We start from the raw sequence: 10,551 nt of genomic DNA on the forward strand, positions 1-10,551 counted from the left end.
GAGTGTAGAGATCTGAAGTATGCTGCGTGCTCCAGGTATGTGCAGTGCACACCATTGTGATGGGAACTGTTTTTTTGTTTTGTTTTTTTTTTTTTTGGGTGTTGTGGGCAAGGTCATGTGGCCAGCCTCCTGGGGTCTGGAGATGGGAGCAGAGACTTGCTCTGGCCTGGTCACTGAGGGGAGTTTGGGGACAGTGCCTGGGCAATCCTTTTGGATTGAAACTGGTGTTCAATCCAAAGGAAAGAAAAAAAAAAGATACTTAATAAAACAAAAACAAAACAATAACAAAAGATGAGCGATGTATGCTAGAAAGTAGCATGCATCGCTCTATCCACTGAGCCACCTTGCTGACCCACCTTCTTCCCTGGCCTCTCAAGTTGGAGCCTGGTTTCAGCAGTCTGGGGATGTAGAAGATGTTCTCTCCTTGCTCGTTGGTGACGAGGCTGTTGCCGCTTCTGCCACACCTACAACTGTGGGGTCACGCCTCACCTCGTGCTCTGACCAGCCCCGCTGCCCTGGAAGGAGGCCCCTGCCCACTGCCGCAGCCCTGCTCTTCAGGGCCTCGCTTGGCCAGTTGGTTTTTAAAGCAGTCGTGTATCTCTCCGGTTTCAAATGACTCCCTAAACATTGCTTTATCAGGCCCCGTGCTGCTTGCTGTTGATGGCAGATGTGTGCTGCCTCTCAGCGGGCCTTCTTAAAGGGCCAATCACTATGGTAACCACATTGCAGAGAATTGCTTTGTCTCCTTAAAATACCCTTCAGAGAAAGGTCATTCTGTATTAACATCTCCAGGAAAGCCAGCCATGATCCCGGCTCTGGGCCTCTCCGCACCACGCGCTGTTCCAGTGCCCGAGATTTCTGTCATGTCATTTCAGGAACCTCAAAACAGGTCGAAATATTGAAAATAGAGAGTCTCTGCTGCCGAAGGGTCATGTGAGCTGCAGAGTGAAAAGAAAAGGCCTTTTTGGCTGTGGTCCTTACAGGGAAAGCTTTTTTGGCTCCTGGTTCTGTGGCTGTTGCCCTGTCCCCTGAGTGAAATGAGACAGGAACACCCAGCTGTCATTGCGGTCAGAGGCTGACCTCAAAGGACAGGCGGTTGCAAAGGTCCCGGCTTATCCCACAAGGCAGGACTGACTGGGTGTCTGGGGCCTCTGGCTCGTGGGTCAACAATAGGGTGTTTCTTTGTTTCTCTCCTTTCAGCCTCAGGCTCTGACGGTATCCTTGTTTGGCTGTGGGGTTCTGTGTCTCAGAATGACAGACCCTGAGCTGCTTGGCTCTTTGCTTCTTTCTCTGGTGGGAAAGAGGCAGAGGCCTCCAGGCCTGGAAGCTTTTTCTCTCTATGTGGTTCTGGTAGCTCTCCCTCCTACCAGAGTTGCCCTGGGTCACCCCTGCCCTCTGCCCTCTGCCCTCTGCCCTCTGCCCTCTGCCCTCTGCCCTCTGCCCTCTGCCCTCTGCCCTCTGTATGTGAGCACAGTGTGACAGCATACCTTGCCCCCACCCCCGTCCTCTGCCATTCTCTGTATGAGCACAGTATGACAGCACACAGCCTCATCCTCACCCATCCTGCTCTCTGTCCTCTGTATGTGAACACAGTGTGACAGCCCCACCCCTGCCTTCTGCCCTCCGTGTGAGCACAGGCAACACTGCTCCCACCTCCATGGGAGATGAGTCTGGTCATGAGCAGTGTCTGCAGTTCTCTGTCACAGTGTGGCCTGTCCTACTCTGTCCCTACCCCTGTCTACTTCATGGCCTCACCTTCGGGTTAGTTAGCTCCTTGTTTGCTGAGAGCTCCTTGAGTAGCCATTAGCTTCCCCCACCATTGTCTCTGGCTCCACCTCACACTTAGGTTCTTCCAGGGGATGAGTGGCTTTTTTACTCCCCTGTCATCCAGGCTGCTCTGGAACTCCTGGGCTCAAGCCGTCCTGCCTCAGTGTTCCTGACATCAGGGGTCAGGGGCGTGAGCACCACACCTGGTGGCTTTACAGACTGTAACACTTAATCCTTATTGCTGTGCCGCAGGGACCCAGTGAGGAATCGGGGCCCCAGGGAAGCCAAGCAAGCAGCCCAGGCCAGCAAGGCAGAGGCAGACACAAGGTCAGGTCCAGGCATGTGGCTCCCAAGTCTCCGTTTGCCTGTTGTGTTTGTTCATCAGCCATGTCACACACATTACCACCTGCATCTCTGTCTTCCAGGCTCATAATCCCTTACCTGTGACCTGGGCTCTTGTCACCCCGTCTCTCTCACTGTATTACTGTATTCCCCATCATTTTTCTGTGTCTCTTATCTCTCTGTCTCTGCTCCCTCTCCCCCTATCTCCACTGTCTACCCCTCTAATTCCCCCTCCCCTCTCTGTACCACTCTGTCTCTCTCTGCTTCTGTCTCTCGGTCTCTATCTCTGTCTGTCCTGTCTCCCTCTCTGCCCCCCTCTCTCTCTGCTGCACCACTGTCCATGAATGGAATCGTGAGATTTCTGAGAGCCTGTGCAAAAACTCCAAGAAACCAAGACAACAGTCTTGTGACATCAGTTTCTTCAAAAACACACGTGTTCTTGGATGACACTCTTATGCCCTCCTAGGTGTACTGGGTAGTGATTTCACCTCAGATTATTAATTTCAACTGGCTGTTGCTCTGGAAGAAACATGGTTTTGCCACATTGAGCTTGTCCTCGGGTGACTCTTCTCAACCCAGAGTTTAAATTGTCAGATGCTCTGAATAAAGTCGACTTTAGCCCACCTCATTTTCAGGCCCTGCTTTTCCAGGTTCACGCTGCCTGCTGGAGCTGGAGAGATGTCTCCCTGTCCCCTCCTCTCCCTCTCTATCTCCCCGCCTCTCTCTGTCGCTGACATCAAATGACTCTCCAACAGTTTGCAAACACCTCCCATTTTACCACCACCCTGTCCTCATCAAAACTCACCTGCACTTCATTTTTTAACTTGATGTGCTGTTTCCACATGTCTGTCTCATACGCTGTCCCCTGAAGGGACGGCTGAAGACCACATGTTATGCTCTTTCTGGTGGATCTCCACATACATGATCTAGCTGAGTGCCTGCTGCCTTTCCCTCAAGCCATCGGCAGCTTGGGGTTCCCTTGAGGTCTAAACCATGTCACTTGGTCTTGGGTGATGTCTTGCACCCCTGTTTAACTTCGTTGAGGATTTGTGGCCCTTTATTAAATGTGATCATTTGGGTAAGATGGGTGCCAGAGTTCTGCTAGGAAAGTTTTTTGAAGTAACAAGGGTTCTGTGGGGTGCTGAGGTGAGCTGTGTGAACAGCCTGCAAAATAGGGCTGTTCTATTCCTCTCTGGCCACGTGAATTATCTGACTATTTCTCTAAAGAATGGTATTTCCACTGGGTGTGGTGGCACAGGTCAACAATCCCAGTACTTGGGAGGCTGAGGCAGGGGGATGATGAGCTTGCGGCTCGTTTTGGGGTATACAGCAAGTTCTTGGCCAGCCTAAGGTCATAGCTAGGGTCTTCTCTCACAAACAGAAAAGAGAAAGAACGAATACCCCTCCCTCCCGCCCTCCCTTTGAAAACAAAGGAAAACAAAACAGCTCATTACAGATTCAAGGGCATGCCACGAGCTCAAGCCCTACTTTCCACATTGTTCTTTCTGATGATGGCATTGTCTCGAGTGACACAGGGCCTCTTCAGTCAGCCTGCCAGTGGGGAAGAGGGGCGCCCTCAAGTCTTGGATGAAGCTTCCCTTTCTCTCATAGAGCACACTTAAGCTCCTTCCATAGGCCCCACAGAGACCCGGAAGGAGCTGATCTGCTGAGCAGCCTTGGTGTTAGTGCGGACACAGCCCTGGTGCTGGTCTCTGCTGCTCCTGCGGGTGTTGTATCAGAGCAGGAGTGCTGTGTCCTTACCGACCGTGCCGTGGACACCGACCGTGCCATGGAGGGCTGGCTCCTCCTCCTCAACGCTCCACTTCCTCTGCTGCAGGCTTTTGGTGTCTGGTATTAGTGCATGTAGTATGTCTCATCACATGTTGGTTCTGGGACTCGAACCCAGGTCCTCTGTTAGAGTAGCAAGTGTTCTCTGCTGACCCACCTCTCCAGCCCTGACTGCTTTCTAAAGTACATATGTAGATAAGTGCATTTCTTATTTAACTCTATACATACGAAAGGGCAGTGATATGTAGATATATCTCTATTATTCATCTATTTACCTATCTATCTATCATCTATTTCTATCATCTATCTATCGATCAAATCATCTGTCTAAATTTGCATTTTGCTTCAACTTAAAAATACTTCCTGGACTCAGGGAAGCAGAGGCAGGCAGATCTCTGGGAGTAGTTCAAAGCCAGCCTGGTCTACAAAGTAAGTTCAGGACAGCCAAGGCTACACAGAGAAACTATGTCTTGGAAAAAAAATCCTGGAATTACTGTTGCCTCAGTTTCATGTTATGGACACACTCCTTCTCTAGACCTGCAGTTCCCTGTCTGTGGCCACTCTGTTGGCTAGCTAAGGATAGACCCTTGGGCTATCTACCCACATTTGTAAAGATGGGGGTCCCTGGGCCAAAGGGAATGTTATGTCTGCATCACTGTGTTTAGATTCACAGTTTCACAGAGTTTTCAGTTTATCCCAGCAGTGATGAGAGCCTGCGGCGGCTGACAGGATGCAGAGGGCAGCTGGAGCCAGGGGTCAGGCTAGTAGCCTTCAAAGATTCTCCCTAGTGACGCCTGCGGCTACCTGAGCCTCACTGCTTAACGGCCACAGAGCCTCCAAAATGGCAGCACCGGCTGGGAAGCGGGCAAATACCCGAGCCACGGGAGACACACTTCACATCTAAACCATGACAGCTTCAGGGCAGATGCTCCTGGCTACTCTGACATCCTCACTCCTCCCATCCAACACTGTGTACGAGGCTTTGCCCAGCGGTCTTGTCCACAGATCTGTGGTCAGATGTTTTCTTTCCCCAAGCTGCTGAGCGACGTGACCTGCTGGGTGTTTGTGAGGGAGCTAAGGTGTCTCACACAGCAGGTCCCTTTCAAATGCTGGTTTGTGAACAGCATTTCAGTGTACCTGTTTCCTGTTGGATTTTTAGCCTGTTGGTTCTTCTGTCTTTACCAATATCTTATATATTGGCCTTCGTATGTGGGAGATACTGCAGATGTTTTGTGCCCATCTCTCTTGTTACTTGTTTTGCTGGCAGTGTTTTTTGGAAGTTAGAAATATTTTAGGTTCCAACTCCCAGGAGGGAGGTCGAGGAACCTGGGGGACAGCTGTGGGAGCTATCCCAAGGGCACGGTGGCCGTTCTGACAGTGCTGCACGCTGATTCTGGTATTGTCCTGTCTCTACTGTGGCACACAGTGCGAATTTTCTCTTCTCTGTGGTTTTTTTTCTCTGTGTTAATTGGCGTCTTTCTATCAGGATTTATCTAGTCTCCCACACCCACTTGCTGACTTACTTATCAAAGTCAGGATGGAATCATGAATATTTATTTTATTTTATTGGCTGTTGTAGTCCGGTATTGTCAACACAGACATTCTGGTTGCTTAGTTGTGGCATTCTTTCCCGAGGGCTCTCGGGAGCACTCTGTGTCTTCTTCACCTGCCCCCTCCTGTCTGCATCCTTCCTTCATTTTCCACAAGATGCCCAGGCTCTACATTTTTGCTTCTAACCTGGAATCTTGAGCTGGAGGGTGGTGTTAAAATCCACAGTCTGGGCTTGGTGTGCCCATGGGGGCTGGGGTGACCTCTAAGTCTTTAGCACCCCCAAAGTTACCTCCTTTCCTTCAGGACATGAGTTTTTTTTCTTCCCCTTTCCTATTACATATGTATTAGCATGCAAACAATTTTAGTGGAAGACTCCAGAAACTCACAAAGACATGGATATTGATCCATGACACATATCAGTCAATCAGACCTCAGACCTGGGTCTTTTGGTCACCATTAGCTTGATTTTAATCATTATATCCATTCTTTTGATAATCATTTGTTTGTCTTGCTTTCCTTCCTCAAGCAACCCTGAACAAAAGGAGTCATTAGGGAGCCTAGAAGTCTTAGGGCCTGGTGGGGTACCTGGGCTGGGAGCTGCAAGTGTCCTTGGTCTTCTCTGTAGCATGATGGACAGGGATGGCAAGGCTGTGCTCTGAAGAAACTATGGGCTCTGCAGCCAGCAACCATGGTTGCTCCTCTTTCCTCTGCCCATCTGATCTTGCCAGACTTTGATTGAGGCCTCGAGGGTCCTGCAGAGTAACCCACAGAACTGCCTGTTGGAGACGCAGGGGTATGAGGCGGCTGGCCCTGCCCTGCCCTGTCTACTGAGCAGGCACAAACTCAGTGCTTGCTTCTTGATTGACAAAGGAGAGCAGTGTGTCCCCATGGCCTTCTATCTTCTTCGGCCCGTGAAATCATCAGTCCAAAGCTGGTCTGACTACAAAGTTGTAGTGTTGCAGAGGCAAAGCGGACATTGGGCTGGGTGTCCTGCAGAGTCAGGGTGCTCTAGGGCTGCTATGGGAAGGGGTGAGCCTATGTATCCTGGGGATGTAGTTACAGATGCATTTGGGCATTGTACCTGCCCATTCTAGGAGGATTTAGATCTCACTTGAACTCTGTCTGGCCTGGGCCAGCCACTGTTCCTCTGAGAACGCTGGATCCTGGGCCCCAAGCGAGATGACTCTTCTTATAGAAAGCCGTTCAGTAGCCACACCATCTCTTCTCCACTTTGATAGAAGCCTCTGCTCATAGCCAAGCTCAGCTTCTGGCTTGGCACACAAGGCCCAGAAGGTCATGTGATGCCCAGGCTCCCAGGATAGGGTGCAGAGTGCCCTGGGTTCCTGCTGCAAACGGAGCTGTGCTCGGCCTGGGATGGGGAGGCCAGGGTGTTCGGGGGAAGAAACAGATGGTAAACGCTTCAGGCTTCTTTTGAAATGTTCTCTGGGCTTTTCCATCTTTGCTTTTCATTTTTTTCTGATGACTTTTGTCATCTCTAACATCTTCATGGAATCTATTTTTCCTCTTCCGTTTTCCCAATGGGAGCCAGAGTTCCCAGAGGATGCCACACCAATTGTTGAAGCTTCCACAAGGCTGACTGATTAGCATGAGGATGAAGAGCTGGGATGTTCATGTCCAGAGATGAATCCTCTCCGGCAATTGGTAGCCCTCTTCACAGCACCTGCTTGCCCACTCTGTGTCCAACATGACATCCTTCTGGCTACCAGGAAAACCTTTGGAGTGTATTTTTCTTAGCTTGGAGTAGACCCCTCAGCTTTTGCCGGTCCTGAAGCTGAGACTGTCCTCATAAGTGTGTAGACCTGTAGCCGAGATCTCCCTGCCTGGCTGTAGCCTCACACTGAGGTCCCCATCAGTGGCCAATGTGTTGATTTATGACCGTCTCTTGTTTTGTGACTGTAACTGATTCCATGATGGAGCGTGTCCCAGGATGCACTGCCCCCTTCCTGCTGTTGGCCCTGCTGTATCTGTCTTTCCTCCTCAATGGTGATCGCTCAGTGCAGAAGGAACAGTGCAAGGACCTCCCCGTCCCAGGTCTAAGTGAAAGCTACCGTGCGCACTGCTGTCCTTGGCCTCTGCTCACATCCGTGTCCCATGGCCATCCTCACCTTGTCCACCTGAGGTGCTTCTATTCTAGCGTACTAGAGCACCAGCTGCTACAGAAATGCCCCTTCCTCGACAATCTGCTCGTTTCTCTCTCAATGGAAGCAAATGGAATTCATGAACCCATTTCCTGAGGTGAGGTGTTCATGGGTCTGTGCACACACTCCTGAACCGGCATGAGGAGGTGTCTCGGAGAAAACGGGGGCAGGGTGAGGAAGCGCCTCAGCCAGGCCCTGCTGTGGAAGTCAGCTCACTGCGACGGGTGCCTGCCACTGATAGTGAGCTGTGCAGTGACATTCTGACACTGTCTCTGGAAAAGGAGAGGGTGGCTCGCAGGAGCAGGCGGATGCTCATTTAATTGGGAAGCCGGCTGAGATCCGAGCGCCAGGCTTTGGGGCTGCGCTTCCAGGCACAATGGCACTGGCTGAAGGTTGTATATAAGGTGGCCTTATTAAAGTGACAAGGCAATTTAATTCCTTTGTGCGCAATGATTCTACTTCATTGATTTACAATAGGAAGGGTATAATTTTGCTAGTGTTGGCAAAAAGCTCAAATGTCAGCCTTTTCAAATTGCCACACTCGCCTTGTTCAGGATGAATAATGAGTAAGTCACCTTTTGTCTACAGTTAAATATTCTTGAATAAATACAAAGAGCATAAAAGACATAAATGATTGCCTGATTTATATTTAAAATAAAGATCAACATTGTGATAAATGGTTGAAAACGCTGTGTGTGCAGCAATATACCTCTCCTGATAATTACATTATCAATTAGGGGGCAGCCGGGTGGAGACGACAACGGGGCACATACCCACTCTCTGGGTGCCCACGGCTCTGCGGAAGGCTCAGAGCCTCTGGAGAAAGGAGCTAGGGCCAGGGCAGCACCTGCTTGCCCACAGACTCAGCCTGGGTTCCTGGAGCTGAGCTGTACTCACTAGTGATGACTGTCACCCAAGGGGTGGTTCTTCTTGGGCAAGTGATTATCATCTGCCTTTTCTTCCCAAGGGCGTTAGGAAGGAGCACGGAGAGGACAGAAGGTGCTCCATCACTGGCAAAAAGGATGTTAGGTGAGGAGCAGCCAGCTGCCCCCTGCCATGCCCCCTCCCATCGGGAGGTGGCTCATATCTCAGTGGATGGCAACACACCCTTTAAAATAAGAATGTGTGTTTGTGTGGGCGTGCGTGCGTGCGTGTACTTGATGTAGGGTTCCCTAGCAATCTGGAATATACAGAGAAAGACACAGAAAGAAGGGCAGAGAGAGAGAGAGGGGAAGAGACAGAAAGTGTGAGCAGGCAAGAGTGGCGCCATGAATGTTGTGGTCTTTGTACATATGTGGTTGGGGGCAGCAACCCTCACTGCCTCGTGCTTTTTCTTGTGTACAACACACATATGATAAAGTTTAATTTAGAAGTTAGGCAAACTCAGGCAGCAGCAACAACAGAAACATTCAACCATTTACTGTAATAAAAGTTGTGTGACAAAAGACCTCATGTGACCTGCTGTGTTTTCAGACCGTGATGAACTGGAACCATGCAGATACCTCTGTGCTGGGATCACTTCATGACAGCCTGAGCATGTGGGCCAGATACCAGCTGATTTTCTCTTGGTGTTTTTGCTTTTTCACTGCACCCGTGTCTGTGGTGAAGGATTCAAATGCTCCTCCCACTGTGTCCCGTGGTTGTCCTGGAAGGGGATCTCTGTTCTCAGCCAGGCCACTGGGCAGCTGTGTGTCCCTGGGCAGGTCACTTGCTTCTCTGTGTGTCCTCATCTTCATCTGTGAACATGCCTGAGCTCCGGCAGCCTCTGTTTGCTGATTTGCTGATGGCTGAGTTTGGGAGCACTTATTTGACCCTAGTGCCAGGCTGGGTTTTACACACATCTAAAAATACTATTTTTTTTTTTTTTTGGTCACATTGGGGATGGAAACCAGGATGTCACACATGTGAGGCAAGTGCTCTTCTGGTGGGCAGCCTCCTCAGCCCTGGAAAAAAGCCTTTCAATGTTCACTGATTAATTTCTGAATGTTATACATTTCGATATTTTAAAACACAATGGTTACAGTTCTATTTCTCTTTTAAAGATGTGCAAATTGATTGGAATAGCCGTGCAGTTTGTTACCAGCAGCCGCTTTATTAAAAACACACGCTGGGTGTGGTGGCGTGCCTGCAGCCCTGGGCTTGAGAAGACGAGGCAGGAGGATTATGTGTTGGGGGCCAGCCTGGGCTACATAGTGAGACCCTACTTCAGCCTGCCTCCCTCAAGGAAAACAAAAAACCTTCCTCAAATGCAAGCAACACCTAAAACTTCTAAACAAGCACTTCCGTGACAGACCCTGACGCTGTGCCCTGCGCTGCTCTCAGAGTGACCTCCATGTGACAGTTAATTGAGGCTTTGAACTGGTTTTGCCACCAGTCACATGCCCTGGGATTTGGGCTGAAACCCTAGAGGCTTTTCTGTTTCTTCAAAGCAACAAGAGTGAGGGACAAGTGAGAGAAAAGAGGAAAGAACTTAGAAGAGCCAAAGGGAAGCCGCAGATTCGAGCTACCCTGAGCCACACTCTTCAGCAGGGCAGTCCCGGGGGAAAGTAAATATATAGTAATATGGCTAGACTTTAGAGAGTTGATTCTCCAAAAGTCCCTTGTGTCCTCGTGTCCCTTGAGAGGCTGTCTCCCTTCTCAGGAGCATCTGGAGAGCTACAGGCTGGGCCAGGGGGAAAGAAGTGAGCGCCGAGCCATGAGCGGTTGTGTGGGAGATGGGCACACACTGCGCCAGCATCTAAGACTGGCCAGTCTGCAGGCTCTGCACGAGGATCCCAGCCGTACCACAGCATGGAGGAGGCAGGATGTGCCAGTGGTCACCCAGGTAGGGTGAGCAGACAGAGCACAAGGACTTTCCCATGAGTGGAAGATTCCATGCAGGGTGGTGACAAAAGGACATCTGTCAAGACAGGTGGAGAGCGCAGCTCTGAGCAGCCTCGGTGAG

This window comes from Meriones unguiculatus, chromosome 4, assembly GCF_030254825.1.
Source record: "Meriones unguiculatus strain TT.TT164.6M chromosome 4, Bangor_MerUng_6.1, whole genome shotgun sequence".
Classification (NCBI taxonomy): domain Eukaryota; kingdom Metazoa; phylum Chordata; class Mammalia; order Rodentia; family Muridae; genus Meriones; species Meriones unguiculatus.